The 17,122-nt window shown below is 39.4% G+C and overlaps 1 protein-coding gene and 1 long non-coding RNA gene across 10 annotated transcripts in view; one reads left to right on the top strand and one right to left on the bottom strand.

Annotated features, from left to right (window-relative positions):
- The window catches only part of MACROD2 (mono-ADP ribosylhydrolase 2), a 2,047,165-nt gene that overhangs the window by 1,108,067 nt on the left and 921,976 nt on the right, over nt 1-17,122 (bottom strand). The window lies entirely within an intron of this gene.
- Nucleotides 11,914-17,122, top strand: part of LOC104003528 (uncharacterized) — a 45,300-nt gene continuing 40,091 nt past the window's right edge. Inside the window, exon 1 of the long non-coding RNA XR_001712367.2 lies at nt 11,914-12,078. This is a non-coding gene — a long non-coding RNA (uncharacterized LOC104003528). The remainder of the gene's footprint in view (nt 12,079-17,122) is intronic.

Here is a 17,122-nt window from a genome sequence, read left to right as displayed (position 1 = left end):
CTTCCTTACCATATTGGGTTCCCTAGCAGGAGACCTGTCCCTGTTTCAAGCCACAGGAAGCATCAGTAGTGCCTGGAGGAAGCAATACCCCAGAGGGCAGCCAGAGAAAAAGAGGTGAGGCAGGACTACCAACCCCTCCCCAGGAAACTCTGCTCTGTACTAAGAAAAAAAGAGAGAAGACCCAAATAAATAAAATCATAAAGGAAAAAGGAGACATAGCAACTGAGACCACAGAATTATTATGGATTACTACAAACTATACCCCAACAAATTGGAAAACCTAGAAGAAATGGATAAATCCCTAGACACATACAATCTACTAAAATTGAACTATGAAGAAATAAAAAACCTCAACAAACTAATAATGAGTAATGAGACTGAAGCTGTAATAAAAATCTCCTATCAAAGAAAAGCCCAGGATCTGATGGCTTCACAGCTGAATTCTAACAAACATGTAAAGAACTAACACTAATTCTACTCAAATTCTTCAAAAAAATTAAAGAAGAGGGAATATTTCCAAACTCCTTCTACAAGGATAGCATTACCTTGATACCAAAACCAGGCAAAGACACAACAAACAAAGAAAACTACAGGCCAATGTCACTGATTAACATAGATACAAAAATTCTCAACAGAATACAAGCAAACCAAATTTTACAACACATTGAAAAGATAATTCACCAAGATCAGGTGGAATTCATCCCAGGGATGCAGGTATGGTTCAACACACAAAAATCAATAAACATGATATATCACATTAACAGCACCAAGGGAAAAAAAAAATGATCATTTTGATACATGCTGAAAAAGCATTTTAGAAAATTCAACATCCTTTTATGATAAAATGCTCCACAAACTGCATACAGAAGGAACATACCTCAAAATAATAAAGGCTATATGACAAAACCCACAGCTACCATTGTACTGAACATGGAAAAATTGAATGCCTTTCCTCTAAGATCTAGAACAAGACAAGGATGCTCACTTTTACTACTTTTATTCAAAATAATACTAGAAGTCATGGCCAAAGCACTTGGGCAAGATAAAGAAATAAAAGACATCCAGATTGGTTTGTGTTTGCGTGTATGATTGTTTTGTTTTGTTTTTGAGACAGGGTGTCACTCTGTTGCTCAGGCAGTAGTGCAGTGGTGCGATCACCTCTCACTGCAGCCTTCACCTCCTGGGCTCAGGTGATCCTCCCAACTTAGCTTCTGGACTAGTTGGGACTACAGGCATGTGCCACCACACCCAGCCAACTTTTTAATTTTTTTTTTTTTTTTTTTTTTTGCAGAGATGAGGGTTTCCATATGTTGCCCAGGCTCCAAACTGGAAAGAAAAAAGTCAAATTAGCCTTGTTCAGGTTTAGGTTTTTGATTTAGGATTTCCTATATACAGACGACATGATCTTGTACTTAGGAAAACCTTAAGATTCTACCAAAAAACTGTTAGAACTGATAAACAAATTCAGTAAAGTTGTAGGATAAAAAATCAACACATAAAAATTATCAGCATTTATATATACCAGCAGTGAATAATCTGAAAAAATTCATGAATGTAATCCCATCTATAATAGCTACAAAGAATATAAAATACTTAGGAATCAATTTAATCAAAGAAGTGAAAGATCTATACAAAGAAAACTATAAAACACTGATGAAAGAAATTGTAGAGAACACCAAAAAAGGGAAAGAATTAAATATAAAAATAATTAATGCTCATGGGTTGGAAGAATTAATATAGCTAAAATGACAATATTATCCAAAGCAATTTTACAGATTCAATGCAATCCCTATCAAAATACCATGGCATTTTCACAGATATAGAAAAAGCAATCCTAAAATTGATATGGAACCACAAAACACCCCAAATAGCCAAAGCAATCCTGAGCAAAAAGAACAATGCTGGAAGCATCACACTACCCAACTTAAAAATATACTGCAGAGCTATAGTAATCAAATCAGCATGATGCTGGGACAAAAAGAGACACATAGTACAATGGAACAGAACAGAAAGCCCAGATATGAATCTGCACATTTATGGCCAACTCATTTTTGACAAAGCCACCAAGAACATACAATGAGGAAAGGAGTCTCTTCAATGAAGGTGCTAGGAAAATTGGGTAACCATTTGTAGAAAAATGAAACTAGACCCCTATCTCTCACCATATATAAAAATCAAATCAAATGGATTACAGACTTAAATATAAGACCTGAAACTATAAAAGTACTAGAAGAAAACTTTGGGGAGATGCTCCAGGCCAAAGCAAAGACTTTTTGCATAAGATTTCAAAAGCAGAGGCAGCAAAAGCAAAACTTGGTAAATGAGATTACATCAAGCTAAAGATTCTGCACAGCAAAGGAAACAACCCCAAAGAGAAGTTGGAGTCCATAGCATGGGAGAAATATGTGCAGAGTATCCCTTTGACAAGGGATTGATAACCAGAGTATGTAAGAAGCTCAAACAACTCAATAGTAAAAAAAAAAAAAAAAAAAAAAAAAAAAAAAAAAAATCTGATTTAACAATGAAAAAAATATCTGAATAGACACTTCTCAAAAGAAGACACATAAATGGCCATTTGATTTGTTACAAATCATGGAAGGAAGAATATTTTCCAGAAGAAATCTCTCTCCCTGACCAAAAATTCTGTTTGGTTTAGGTTTTGTTTTGTTTTGTTTTGTTTTGAGACAGTCACCCACGCTGGAGTGCAGTGGCATGATCTTGGCTCACTGCAAACTCCGCCTCTTGGGCTCAGGTGATCCTCCCGCCTCAGCCTCCTTAGTAGCTGGGATTACAGGCACCTGCCATCAAGCCTGGCTAATTTTTGTTTTTTTAGTAGAGCTGAGGTTTTACCATATTGGCCAGGCTGGTCTTGAACTCCTGGCCTCAAGTGATTGGCCCATCTCGGCCTCCCAAAATGCTGGAATTACAGGTGTGAGCCACTGTGCCCAGCCTGGTTTAGGTTTTATTCAAGGTCACAATCGAGCACTTTTCAAATGTTCAACATGACTAATCATCAGAGAAATAAAAATCAAAACCACAATGAGATATCCTCTCACCCCAGTTAAAATGGCTGTTATCAAAAAGACAGGGATAATAGATGCTGACAAGGATCTAAAGAAAGGGAAACCCTTATACATTGTTGGCAGAAATGTAAATCGGTACAGCCACTCTGGAAAGTAATATGGAGGTTCCTGAAAAAACTAACAATAGAACTACTATGTGATTCAGTAATTCCAATACTGGGTATATATCCAACAGAAAGGAAATCAATAAAATAAAGAGGTATCTGCACTCCCACGTTCATTGCAGCAGTATTCACAAGAGCCAAAATATGGAATCAACCAAAGTATCCATCAATGAATGACTGGATAAAGAAAAAATGGTATATGTATGCAATTGAACATTAGTCATCCAATAAAAAAGAATGAAAAAAAAAAAAAACAACTTGTTATCTGCAGCAACATGGATGGAACTGGTGGTTACTGTGTTAAGTGAAATAAGCCAAGCACAGAAAGACAAATATCACATCAATCATACATGGGACCTAAAAAGTGGACCGCATAAAGATAGAGTAGATTGGTGGTTACTAGAGGCTAGGAAGGGTAAGGGCGTGGGAGGATGAATAGAGGCTGATTAATGGGTACAAATATACAGTTTGATAGAAGAAATAAGACCTTGTGTTTCATAGATCAACAGGGTGACCATAATTTACAATAATCTATTGTATATTTCAAAATAGTTAAAAGAATAATTTGAATGTTTCTAGCATTAAAAAGACAAATATTTAAGATTATATATACATATATATATCCCAATTACACTGATTTGTTCTTTACAAATTATATGAATGTATTACATTATCACATGTACCTCAAAAAAATAAATATACCTCATTATTATTGCCTGGAAAGCAAATGTCAAAATACTGGACCCAAACTGGACCACAGTCTGAGCATTTTGTGATAAGATAAGTCTTTGTTTTGATAATGTAAAAGATGACTGATTCTCCATTATTCACAAGAATATTTTTTGAGACTCAGAAGTAATTATGAAAAAAAACCTTTCACATAAGGCAAGAAGAATGGATCTCCACAGGCCCAAATGGAACCAAACTCTGCCCTACAACCACCACCACCACTACCTTTCCTCCTCTGCCTGCACACTCACCCCCTACCACCTCTTCTACTGCCTTCACCAACTGCCTCCACTCACACTCCCAGACCTTCCCATCTCGGCCTACGCTACCTCCACCCCTACCTCCACCTTTCCATGTCAGAGTCCTACTCCTCTGCATCCACCGAAACAACCTCCACACTCTCCTGACCTCCCACACTGGCTTGGTCCCGACCACCTTCTTCTACCTCTACCTCTTTCAGCAGTCTCCATTCCACATTGTTTCCAATGTATTTACCTAACCTACCTTCCTTTACTTACCTAAAGCTTCCTTTAGCAGCTTCCTTACAAAATAACAAGCTACTTCTTTTTCTTTTGTTTATTTTCTCCTGCTCCTAACTTAGTGATTGCCATAATAACTGCATAGTTAAATCTAAAGAAGTTTTCCTCTCCCTCTCCTCATCAGCTGACATGGAGAAGAGCATGGTTTCTCTGGCTATTAGCAGAAATAGATGCTTTTTCATTGCCTCCTACTTAAAACTTTGTGGATTTTGATTTTTGGTGATTCTCAGTCTCTTATCTAAAGACAGGTGCCAGGCACAGGTGAATTTACCATGGAGCCAATTAGCCTGAAGTTTCTGGGCCCTTCACATGCATGAGTGGGGCCATTGCAACATTTTATTTGCATTTTTTTTTTTTGGAAAGGACCTTTAAAATTGTAAAAGCTTCAGATCCCATATAACCTGGATCAGCTCCTGGAGGAGAGAGAGCTACAAAGATTTACTAGTAAAGCTTTGGTTTATCAGCAGTTTTCATGTATTTATTTTATTCTAATCCATTATAGGCATATATAAAGATGGGCTGGCTAAAAGCTTGTGGGGACATAGAAACATTTTCAGCAGGTATTTGAAGAGGTAGTTTATGGGACCTAGAGCAGATGGAAATATCTCTTTGCTGGTCAGCACACAATCAATAAGGACAAGTCACTCTGAAATGACCTCACTGTATTACTTGAATTCTAAAGTTTCTTTCTTATCTCAGGGCATTTTCACTTGTTCCTTCTGCCTCAAATGCTCTTCTCCCAGATCTCTGCAAGGCTGGCTCCTTCTTGACCTTCAGTTTTCAACTCCTATGTTACCCTTCGAGAGGCCCTCCCTGCAATTGTCTCCATGCTCAGTACCATTTGTTTTCTTTATACCACATACTCATATTAACATTTTTTTTGCAGATGTTTTATTTACTTTTTGAAAGTCTGCATCCCCCACTGAAATGTAAGCACAAGAGGGCAAAGACCTCAGCTGTCTTGTACCTTATTGTATTCCTAAGGCCTGGAATGTGCTTGGCTCCTAGAACAATTAGTACTTATGGAAAAAAGAAAAGAAGGAAGGATGGGTGAGTAAGTTTGATGGACATGATTCAAATCCAGTAAAATATTTTCAGAGTCTATTATAATATTCTTAGCACAACACAGAGAAAATACAAATAGTAAAATTAATGCAAAAGTCAAACAATCATTTGTAAAGAAGATTACTGGTAAATCTAGGAGTCTTAGAACATTTTTGCACTAGAAGACTGGAAGGATTTAACATGCTCCCTTCAATGATAGCAGTTCACTGTGGTAGTGAGAGGATTCCAGAAGGAGGCTTGGCCACCCAGGAAGAGGTGATGAAGTTCAGAAAAGTTCCCTAGGCAATTCCAGCATTCCAGTCTACACTCCCAAATCTAGTCCCAGTGGAAGATCTCTGCGTTTCTGGACAAAGATAAATTCTAAAAAGGTGTCCAGCACATGCCTTGTGTTGAAGTGGTTATATCAAGGGATCCCAGATGCCTGAGTTTTCACTGGCTACATTAGGGTTGCCTGGGAAACTAAATACAACAACAAACACATAGGCATTCCTGAGCCTTACCTGAGATTCACTAAGTCTCTGGGGTAGCCTGAAAAATTAGTACTCTAAAGACCTTTCCAGCATATTCTGAGATGCTACTACTAGATTTGAGGACCACTGTGTTGAATGATGGAACCAGAATTCAAGAAGACCTTAACAGGCTTGAGCAATGTGCCAAAAAAGACAACATACATTTAGAATCTTTCTAAGGTATTGAAGAACCTGAGTTAATGAACAAAGATTTAAATTTTTCAATGGAAGATTAGAAACACTTGTTCTGAAGGATGGTGTGCCTGTGTGTGTGTGTGTGTGTGTGTGTGTGTGTGTGTGTGTGTGTGTGAAATATAGGATTTGTAAAACTGTGTCAAATATCTGTCTTTGGTCCACTCAGTTCGATCCCCATTTTTCACCCTGCTCCATGGCTGGAGGCTGATCTTTATGGATTTCATCAATGGTGTCCCTCACCCTCTGGTATCCAGTAGGCCAAGGAAGAGTCCCCTCAGGAGAGTGGAGGAAGAGAAAAGAGAGCACTCTGGGTACTTATTCCCTCAGCCCTCTCTATTGGAGGTCTGTCTTCAACTGAAGGTCACAGTCCCTCTACATAAATCTTCTCCAGAGAGTCCCTTTGTTAAACCTTTTATTTTATTATTTTATTATTATTTTGTTTTTTGGAGACAGAGGCTCACTCTGTTGCCCAGGCTAGAGTGCAGTGGTACAATCTTGGTCACTGCAACCTCCACCTCCTGAGTTCAAGCAATTCACCTGCCTCAGCCTCCTGAGTAGCTGGGATTACAGGCGCATGCCACCACACCCAGCTAATTTTTGTATTTTTGATAGAGACAAGGTTTCACCATGTTGGCCAGGCTGGTCTCGAACTCCTAACCTCAAGTGATTGACCTGCCTCAGCCTCCCGAAGTGCTGGGATTATAGGCATGACCCACCATATCCAGCCTGTTAAACCTTTTCTGATTTTTTTTCTCATTTAGATGTGTTGTTTTTGCTGAGACCACAATTGATGGTCTGATCTCATGGGGAGACGGGTTGAAGGTGCATAGGATTATAGCTTCATAGCTGCTTGTAAAAAAGAGCAGCTATGCTGCTGCTCTCATTATGCTCTCACTTAATGAGAATGTGGCCTTCTTCTCTTGCTTTATTATGTGTCTAGAATAGGCGTGACAGTCCCATGGCTCTCCATACAAATCTTGTCTCATCAGGAATTTATGTCCATTTTATAAGAAACATTGATATCCTGGAAGGACCAGAAGGGCAGACAGATGGCTGGTTAGATGTTCAAATTTCTGAGCTCATTCGTCTTGGTAAACTCTTTGACGTGCTGCAAGAGGCACCAGTGCATGGGGGCATAAGCAGGAACTCTGAGGGCCAGATGGCCTGGAATTAAGTCCTGGCTCTACCTACTTATCAGTTGTGCAACTTGACAAGTTATTTAACCTTTCTGAGTTCCTGATCTTTCTTAACTGTAAAGTAAAAAAAAAATAATAATACCTTTCTCATAGGTAATGATGATTGAATGAGTTATCACCTATAAAGAGCATCCCTAGAACAAAATAAGTATGTTTTAAATAAATACAAATAAAAATTCCAATCCTCACTGTACAAATTTCAGAGTAAACCATTACCTTCAATAAATGACAAGTGCCTTATGTTATTTTTCTATAAATAGTAAGTTATTTTAAATGGCTATTTTCTGCAGATATTAATTTTAGTCTACAAAGAGCCATTAAAGTTGAATTATGGCATTAAAATGAAAGTTTGAGACACTGAATGACTTACTCCAATAGAAACTTTACTTTTTTTATTTTTTATTTTTTTGAGTCAGGGTCTCACTCTGTCACCCAGGTGGGAGTGCAGTGGCATGATTATGGCTCACTGCAGCCTCAATCTCCTGGCCTCAAGCGATCTTCCCATCTCATCTTTTATCTTTTCTAGAGCCGAGTTCTCTCTATGTTGCCCAGGCTGGTCTCAAACTCTTGGACTCAAATGATCTACCCACCTTGGCTTCCCAAAGTGCTGGGATTATAGGCCTGAGCCACAACACCCAGCCAAAAACTTTAAAAATATATCTTAGAGGTTAAAATTCTAATATTTTATTTCTGTGCTAAGATTCAGAGAACACAATTTGAAAGAGCCAATGCTAGCATTTTAATTATCCTTCCCATTCCTATCCTCTTGTCACAGATAATGATAGTGTGTTATCTGTTTCTATGATTGTAAGAATTTTGAATAAGACCTCAATCTTATCCAAAAAGCACAATAATTTCCAGTATGTATAAAGGGATTTTGTGTTAAAGTCCAGATTTCAAAAGCCATGAAGCATGATGTTGACAACCCTGAAAATTTCTCATGGAAGTGGTTAAAAAAAAAAGGTTACATTAAAAGAGTTTTTCTCTGAAAACTACTCTTTCTATTTTGTTAATACTTATTTAAAAATCTCAACAATATATTTTGTCTATATAAAAGAAGACACCCTGGCATCATATTACAATGTTGCCAGAAATTAGTTATATAATTATCCAAATTTCATCAGCACAGCATTCTCTCTGCCACTTAAACTTCAACTTTACATGAGTTTGCTGGGCGCCGTGGCTCATGCCTGTAATCCCAGCACTTTGGGAGGCCGAGGCGGGCAGATCAGGAGGTCAGGAGTTTGAGACTAGCCTGGCCAACATAGTGAAACCTCATCTCTACTAAAAATACAAAAATTAGCCAGGCATGGTGGCACACGCACCTGTAGTCCCAGCTACTTGGGAGGCTGAGGCAGGAGAATCACTTGAACCTGTGAGGCAGAGGTTGTGGTGAGCTGAGATTGTGTGACTGCACTCCAGCCTAGGCAACAGATTGAGACTCTATCTCAAAAAAACAAAACAAAACAAAAAACTTCAACTTTAAATGTTCTTTCAGGATCACTTGGAATTTGGGTATATGTGAAATGGAAGTGTTTGTATGGACTCCCATGCTCAAAGAAGAAAGATGGATAACTTTTAATAGGTTTTTTTGTGATGCAGGAGGAAGGAGGGAAAGAGAGATGTAGCTCTGGATAGAAAAGGTCAAAGGAGCTGGGTAACGCTCAGGACTGGGCTTTTCACTCCGCCTGTTCCCAGGGCAGGTCTCCTTGCTTAGCTGAAAGTGAGTGTCACGGCTGTTCCTTCAGCTCATTTCCATTCACTGGAACAATGACTCTAAATTAGAAACGCTCAGCTGTGGGCAATTTCTGCAAAACCTCTAACAAGAACTGCCAGCAACTCCCTTCTCTCAAGCAAGTGAGGAAGGTTATATAAGTCATAGAGAGTTTGCCCACCCGGAACCAGGGGCACAGCCAGTTCTGAGAACTTTCTCTATTATGCTTCCTTTATTTCGTACCAGGTAGGTAAAGCCCTAGATTATTAACTTTTTGCTGGTTTGCTTGGTGGATTTTTTTTTTTTTTTTTTAAGAAACAGGGTCTCACTCTGTTGCTCAGGCTAGAGTGCAGTGGTACATTCATAGCTCACTGCAGTCTCGAACTCCTGGGCTGAAGTGATCCTCCCAGCTCAGCCTCCCAAGTAGCTGGGATTACAGGCATGTGCATGTGTCATCACACCCAGCTAATTTTTTTTTTTTTTAAGAGATGGGGGTCTTGTTATGTTGCCCAGACTAGTCTTGAACTCATAGCCTCAAGTGATCTTCCCACCTCATCCTCCCAAAGCACTGGGATTACACGCCAGGTGTAAGCCACCACACCTGACTGACCCTTTGATTTTTTTAATCGAGGACATATCAGAAGTAATTTAAAGCTATGTGGGAGGGATGATATTTATTCATGTATGTTTACTTTTTAAAAATTAATTGAAGTCCACTTAAAACTTTACAACGTTTACCAAAATGCATCACAAAGCTTCTTAGAGAAAATCATGCTATGGGTCTGTATGGCAGACGCACCTAACAGCAATAACTCAAGCATACCCTGAGAAGAATCCAGGAGTGGTCAAGCTGGAGATTCACTCCTCATCTATGAAGAACATCTGAACCCCTGGCCTATCATTTGGAATGCAGACTATACAGGGATCAGGGGCCTTTTGTTTTGGGTTAAAGGAAGGTTGCTTGGTGAAGATTGCTAAGTGAACATGCTATATAATATGCATGCTTTTTACAAATGGTAGTGGTTTTCCTATCCAGCCTCCCATTCTGGGAATGCTCTGTATATAAGTCTTCTATAAACCCTATGTCTCATTCACTGGCTCCGGGTCTCTTACCGAGCCTCCCTGTTGGAATCAACAGGGGCCTGGCATGACAGTGTCTATCTGTGTTTTCTGGTTGCTTCCTAAATTTTATTCTGAATAAGAAAATTTTCATAGTTCTACTAGAATAAGGACCTCATCTATCAATTCTGTGCCTTCAGTGCCTACAGTAGTGACTGGGACTTGGTAGGTGCTCCATACATTAAAAAAATATATTTTTAAGGATGGGGTCTCACTCTGTTGCCCAGGCTGGCCTTGAATTCCTAGGCTCAAGTGATCCTCCTGCCTCAGCCTCCTGGGAAGCTAGGACTACAGATGTGAGCCACTGTGCCTGGCTTTTGTTTGGTTTTTTTTACTTAAAAAAATTGCCATAATTAAAAAAAAATTACTTAAAAAATGAATGAAAACATGGAAACAGGAGATAGACTTTTTTTTTTTTTTTTTTTTTTAAGACAGGCTCTCCCTATGTTTCCCAGGCTGGCTTGAACTCCTGGCCTGAAGTGATCCTCTGGTGTCAGCCTGGCAAAGTGCTGGGATTACAGGCATGAGCCACTGTGCCCAGACAAAATGTTTAATACTGTTATTGAGTACCAGCTCTGAGAAGGTGTCATGGCAGGCATTTGACATGCACCATCTCAATCTCCCAACAATGCTAAAAGTTAGGTGCCTGTGACATACTAAATTTATAGATGAAATGCTAAAGTAAAGAGAAGGCAAGTAGCTTGCCTGAGACCTCATAGCTCAGAAATGGAAGAAGTCAAACCTGGATAGTTGAACTCCAGAGTCTACACTCAGAACACCACAGTTAATATACATGTTTTAACCTCTGCTTCCCATTTTTCCTTATGTAAGAACTCAGCTGTGTTTAAACTGGTGAGAAATCATTCCACATTGACAACAAAGTTTGTGAAAGCAAGAAATGTAGTTATTTTCATTTATACATAAATTTACATTTTTAAAAAGTACGTATTGATTGTGACTTAATACAAATATACATTTGGCCTCTGCCCTGGTTCCTGACACAAAACTCATGTAAATTTCTTTTTTTTTTTTTTTTTTGAGATGGAGTCTCGCTCTCTCACCCAGGCTGGAGTGCAGCGGCGCAATCTCGGCTCACTGCAAGCTCCGCCTCCCGGGTTCACACCATTCTCCTGCCTCAGCCTCACGAGTAGCTGGGACTACAGGCTCCCGCCACCACACCCGGCTAATTTTTTTGTATTTTTAGTAGAGACGGGGTTTCACCATGTTAGCCAGGATGGTCTCGATCTCCTGACCTCATGATCCGCCTGTGTCGGCCTCCCAAAGTGCTGGGATTACAGGCGTGAGCCACCGCGCCCAGCAAACTCATGTAAATTTCTAAGTGATGGGGTGACAGGAGAATTTTTCTGTTCATGACAGAAGAGCTTCTGAAACTCTTGGAATTATCCGAGTGATAGGGGTGAGAAGAGCATCTTCTGTTACTCTTAATAAGCCCCTTTCAAGCATACCCGAGTTTACGTTAATAAGGTGACTCAGAGGATGGGAGCCCCTTGCCAGAGGAACCAACCATGTGACTAAAAGGTTGGAATTTTCAGCTCTACTCTCCCTCCTCCAGGATGGGGAGAGGGGCTGGAGATGAGTCCAGTCACCAATGGCCAGTGATGTCATCAATCACACCTATGTAATGGAACCCCCACAAAAACTCTAAATAAAGGGGTTCCAAGAGCTGCTAGGTTGGTGAACACATGGAGGTGCGGGGAGGGTGGCGAGCCCAGCGAGGACGTGGATTCCCCACGGCCCTTCCCACATACCTCGTTCTTTCATTTGGCTGTTTCTCAGTTGTGTGCTTTATAATCAACTGACAATGGTGAGTCAAGTGTCTTCCTGAGTCCTGTGAGCCATTCTAACAAATTATTGAACTTGAGGGAATCGTGAGAAACCTCTGATTTATAGCCTGTCAGTAAGAAGTATAGGAAGCCCAGGCTTATGATCACCATCTGAAGTGGAGCAGTCTGTGGGACTGATTCCTTAAACTGTGGGGTCTGTGCTAACTCCAGAGCCAGAACTGAATTAAATTATAGGACACCTAGTTGGTATGAGAATTGTAATGTGTAGAAAATCCGCACATTTGGTGTCAGAAGCGTTATGAGAGTAGAGAAATGTTTTCCTTTGCTGATAAATATAAAAAGTCAGCAATTAATTAGTTTCTCTCATTTTAAGGCCCTTCATAAACCTCCCTTGCTTTTCCCTTAAGAGGGCAAAGAATTAGAGCAAACCAAACAAAAACATGCTTATAATGTAAGCAACAAATATGGCTGACTGCAGCTAAAGGAACGCTAGTGATTAAAAACAGGAAGCGTGCTCTTCAAGTACTTTTAGCCATAAAAATAATGTTGGTGTCATTTATTGCATATACTTCAAATTCAGTTTTGTCAACAAAATGGACACCTTCTAGTGAATTTGAGAAGATGTGGGTTGGGAATGTAACCCATATTATATGATTTTTCATGGTTGTTTCATGTGGACATCCTTCAGAGCACGGCCTCAGCTACCATGTGGCATCATGTGCATGCTTCATACAGGATGATGAGGACTTAGGACCTATGCTTTGGTATCAAGCACCTTTGAAACATTCCCCGTCCAGCAGGCAGTGGACTTGAGTTTCTATCTCAGCGTTGATATTAACCAGCTATGTAATTTTTTGGCAAATCCCTTACCTACTACTTGCTTTATCTTCCTCTAAGTCAGAATAGTTGACCCTTAAACACCTTCCAGCACTAAGCATATCTTTCAAATCACGACCTTTTAAAGCTTTTATTCTTAGTGAATTCTAAATCCTTAATTGATGATTTATTTATAGCTCTAAAATCTTAAGAAATCTCAAAACTCTGTACAAGTTAGTCTTACAAATGAACAAAAACATCTAGGTAGATGACTCATCAAGATTTCTGAGGGTTTGGTGACTTGACAAAGGATATGAACCCGTGAGGATAGAATGATAATTCTACACTGACATTGGCGTGCAGCCAAGCTGCTTCTGGAGCTGATGGGGTGTTGGGCATAAAAGGATGAAGTAGTAAAACCCCTGAGTTCCTGCAGCTGGTGGACAAGAAGATGCATGAATGTGTCTATTCAGAGTTTAGTATGGCATACATGTTTCTGCTTAACCTGGAAAATCCAGTTTTTCTTTTGCACCCCAGTGGGTGCCATTGCAGAAAATGCAGCACATCATCCTAAGAATGGAGTCAAATTAAAAGTCTCTGAGGACTCAGCCATGCCTTGGTTAACAAGTAAAACTGGTCACCAGCATTCTGCACTGTTGAATACATATAATGGTAAAATGTGGATACCTAAACAGAATTTTGATCAAGTGCAGAAGAAAAAAGCAATAGTTTTTGTCATTGTTGTTTTTTACATATAGTAATAAGCTTCTGAAAACAGAAAGTGACATTCCAACATGGACCACTGAGGAGTAAACACCTGTAACATCTTTCAGTTCAATTCCATCAGGAGCAGATACTAACAAGCAGTTCAACCAGCATCTATTCCAACACCCTTCTAGCTTACTTTGATTGCTATACTATAGAAGACAAAAAGCTAAAACTACATTTCCCAAGTTCCCCAGGAGCTAGCCTGTAATGAATGTGGAGCCACCAAGCCAACCCAAATGTGTGAATATTGAAGGTGAAAGCAAGCAACACAAATTATTAGCTGCATGAAAGAATGGCTCCTTGGGAGAAAGCATGGCGGCAGAGTATCTGGTTCTCTTGAGGAGCTGTGCCAGAGTTTCTGGCCCCTGGACTTTAATGTCGTAAGTGACAATATGTGGGTAATAGCAGCAGTAGTGTTTCTGCTAGGACAGTCTAGTGTTGAGGCTGGGCATTTTTGAGGTGTCATCCCTGGCTGCATTGTTCCCAGATTAAACTACATAGAATGGATTCTGTAGCATGCAACCAAGAACTCTGATTACATGCTACAATCTTCTTTTTCTCTACTTCTTGAACTTTCACCTTCTGGCAATGATCAGCTGTAACAACATTTTTTCCCCTTTTCCTGTGATTGCAAGAAGCTCTTAGCGAAGACAATCTCACTTACGTACGGGATCCACACTCGATATGTTTTCAGGAAGTTGTAAATAGGCAGGAGAAGGCAAGATTATACTGAAATTACAAATTTAAGTTGTATGACTGACAATACAAGAAATTGAACACTGGAAGTTTTTCTCCCACAATAATGCAAGGATGAACTGACAATAAGGTGGGTGTATTTAGTTAAAACCCACATTCACTGGAATCACAGGAAGCCCAATATAATTATCATCAATTTGGTAAGGCTGTAGTGTCAGTTAATTTTATTTATTGAAGCATTCAAGACATTTCAAATACACTTTTCTAATTAGCCATTGCCTTTGGCTCCCGCACCCCCTGCTTTTGCAGCCCACTATACAGGTGGCAAACACAAGATATAGCAAGCTAGAGCATTTTTTCCTCCTCAAAAAGGGAAAAAATATCATGTCAATTGGAAGAGTTGAAATCATGTTCAACACTCTGGGTTGGCTCTGATTTCAGCCTCCTGTGACACTCCACTCTCATTCCCACACATGCAGCTAATGTCTCTGGCATGACTACATTGAGTTTGACTTGTTCATATACTAAAACTGCTTGAGCACTCAAACATAATGCTTCCTTTTTTTTTTTTTTTTTTTTTTTGACGGAGTCTTGCTCTGTCACCAGGCTAGAGTGCAGTGATGCAATCTCGGCTCACTGCAACCTCTGCCTCCCGGGTTCAAGTGATTCTCCTGCCTCAGTCTCCTGAGTAGCTGGGACTACAGGTGCGCACCACCATACCCAGCTAATTTTTTGTATTTTTTAGTAGAGACGGGGATTCACCATGTTGGCCAGGATGGTCTTGATCTCTTGACCTCATGATCCACCTGCCTCAGCCTCCTAAAGTGCTGGGATTACAGGTGTGAGCCACCGCACCTGGCCAGTGCTCCCTATTTTTTTAAAAACTGCTTCAGATATTTCTCAATTAACAAAAATGATTAAATAATGCCCTAGCTATTAAAAAACAAACAAACAAACAAACAAACTCTGCATTTAGGCAAAAGTGTGAAGATGGCAACAGGACAGCCTGGGAAAAAGAAAAGTAACATCCATCAAGAGGCTACCTGTCCCAGGTGCCTTACTGATACAGATTTGTTATTTCATTTTCTCAATGACCATGTGAAGAGACAAATAACTTGCCTAAATTCATGGAGTAAGTATGCCACAGAGACAAGGCTGGAACCCAGTATTTCCTGTCTCCAAAGCCATTTCCATTAAACTCCACCAGAGAGGTCAGGAACATATTGTATAAGTCCCTGTGAGCCAGGCCATTGATAATCCTATCCTGTATCTCTTTCTTTGAATCTGTTCCAATGAAATGCACCAAGAAATCTTGTTTAGAGATTATAATTTAAGGTACCAATTCAAATGCAAATACTGTTGTACAATAAACATAAAAAGGTCATATGAACGCAGTAGAGAATGTTGTCATACTCTGTGGAGAAGGAAGATTGGTGAAGTACATTCTACGCTATACAAATCACAAATATCTGAATGACCAAGGTTTCTAGAGGATATAACAGCTCAAGAGCCCCATATGCAGAGAACTTTAGAAGTTAAGCCTTCTGTATGTATTCTGCCAATTTCCAATGGGGGAAATGTCATTTTCCTTTCCAAGGATGATGACTCATGCAGAATCAATGAACAGAGATAGAAACATGTAATAGCCTTTTAAAATCTGGTAATTTGATGATTAAGTCATGCCTTCAGAAAATTCTCTGGACTTCTCATTACAAAATAGCACCCTGGTGATTGGGTGCAGTGGAATAAGTATTATGTATAACCACTATCTGAGGGTAGAGTTTTCTGAAACTAAGATCAGTCTGGGACAGTAAGGTGTTTCTTTTTCCTGGATTTGTTATTACAATAGCACCACAATATTATTTATATTATGGAAGGCTAAAAAGTATAAAGAAAGCATTTGAAAATGAGCATAATTTTAACCAGAGTTGTTAACTCCCATTTATCTTTGAGATGAGATTGAGAGAAAAGGGTAAAAAAACAAAACAAAACAAAAAACACAGGAGATCGTCCCCTGGTGAAAATGATTCTCTCTGAAAGTGGCCATAAAAGACAAGCATTACGTAGTTTCAACCACCTGCCTGATGAGAAGTGAATAAGAAAAAAAAAAAATTGTGCCAATACCTTATACACAGAAAAGGAGATATTTAACCCAATCTTTAAATATCAGAGCCTAAGGAGGCAAGGCAATCGGGAATAAAAACATACCGAGGGTTATTTATATTACAAATCTTATTAGATTTGTAGCTTCCCTTTCAGCCCTTTCCATGTTTTTAATATGTTTTAATGATAGTAACTGTGACAAGAAATTGGGTGATAGAAAATAGAGCAGCATTTTCACTTTCATCTGTGTCTCTTCAGAGACTGCTCTCAGATTTCACAGTCCAGATCCTAGTGTTTTTTAAAGTAGGATAAAGAGACAACACCAACAGGATATTTGCTTGAGTCTCCCTGTTTCCCACTCGGACAGTGTCTTGGTGCAGACTGAAGAGCTACATATATAAGGGTGATTGTTTACTCTGCTTATCTATACAAAAGATCTTAGATAAATAAATGATCTCATCTACCCTTTCCTAGTTCAAAATCGCATCATCTTATTCCTTTGATATTGTCTAGACTTCCTATATCTGTGGTATTTAACTCTACTTTCTTTCTTTTTTTTATTTTTTATTTTTTGAGGCAAAGTATTGCTCTGTCACCCAGCCTAGAGTGCAGTGGCATGATTTCGGCTCACAGCAACCTCCACCTTCCAGGTTCAAGCGATTCTTATGCCTCATCCTTCCC

Source organism: Pan troglodytes, chromosome 21, assembly GCF_028858775.2.
Source record: "Pan troglodytes isolate AG18354 chromosome 21, NHGRI_mPanTro3-v2.0_pri, whole genome shotgun sequence".
Classification (NCBI taxonomy): domain Eukaryota; kingdom Metazoa; phylum Chordata; class Mammalia; order Primates; family Hominidae; genus Pan; species Pan troglodytes.
The sequence above is the reverse complement of the archived record's forward strand: the minus strand, read 5'-3'. Positions and strand labels throughout refer to the sequence as shown.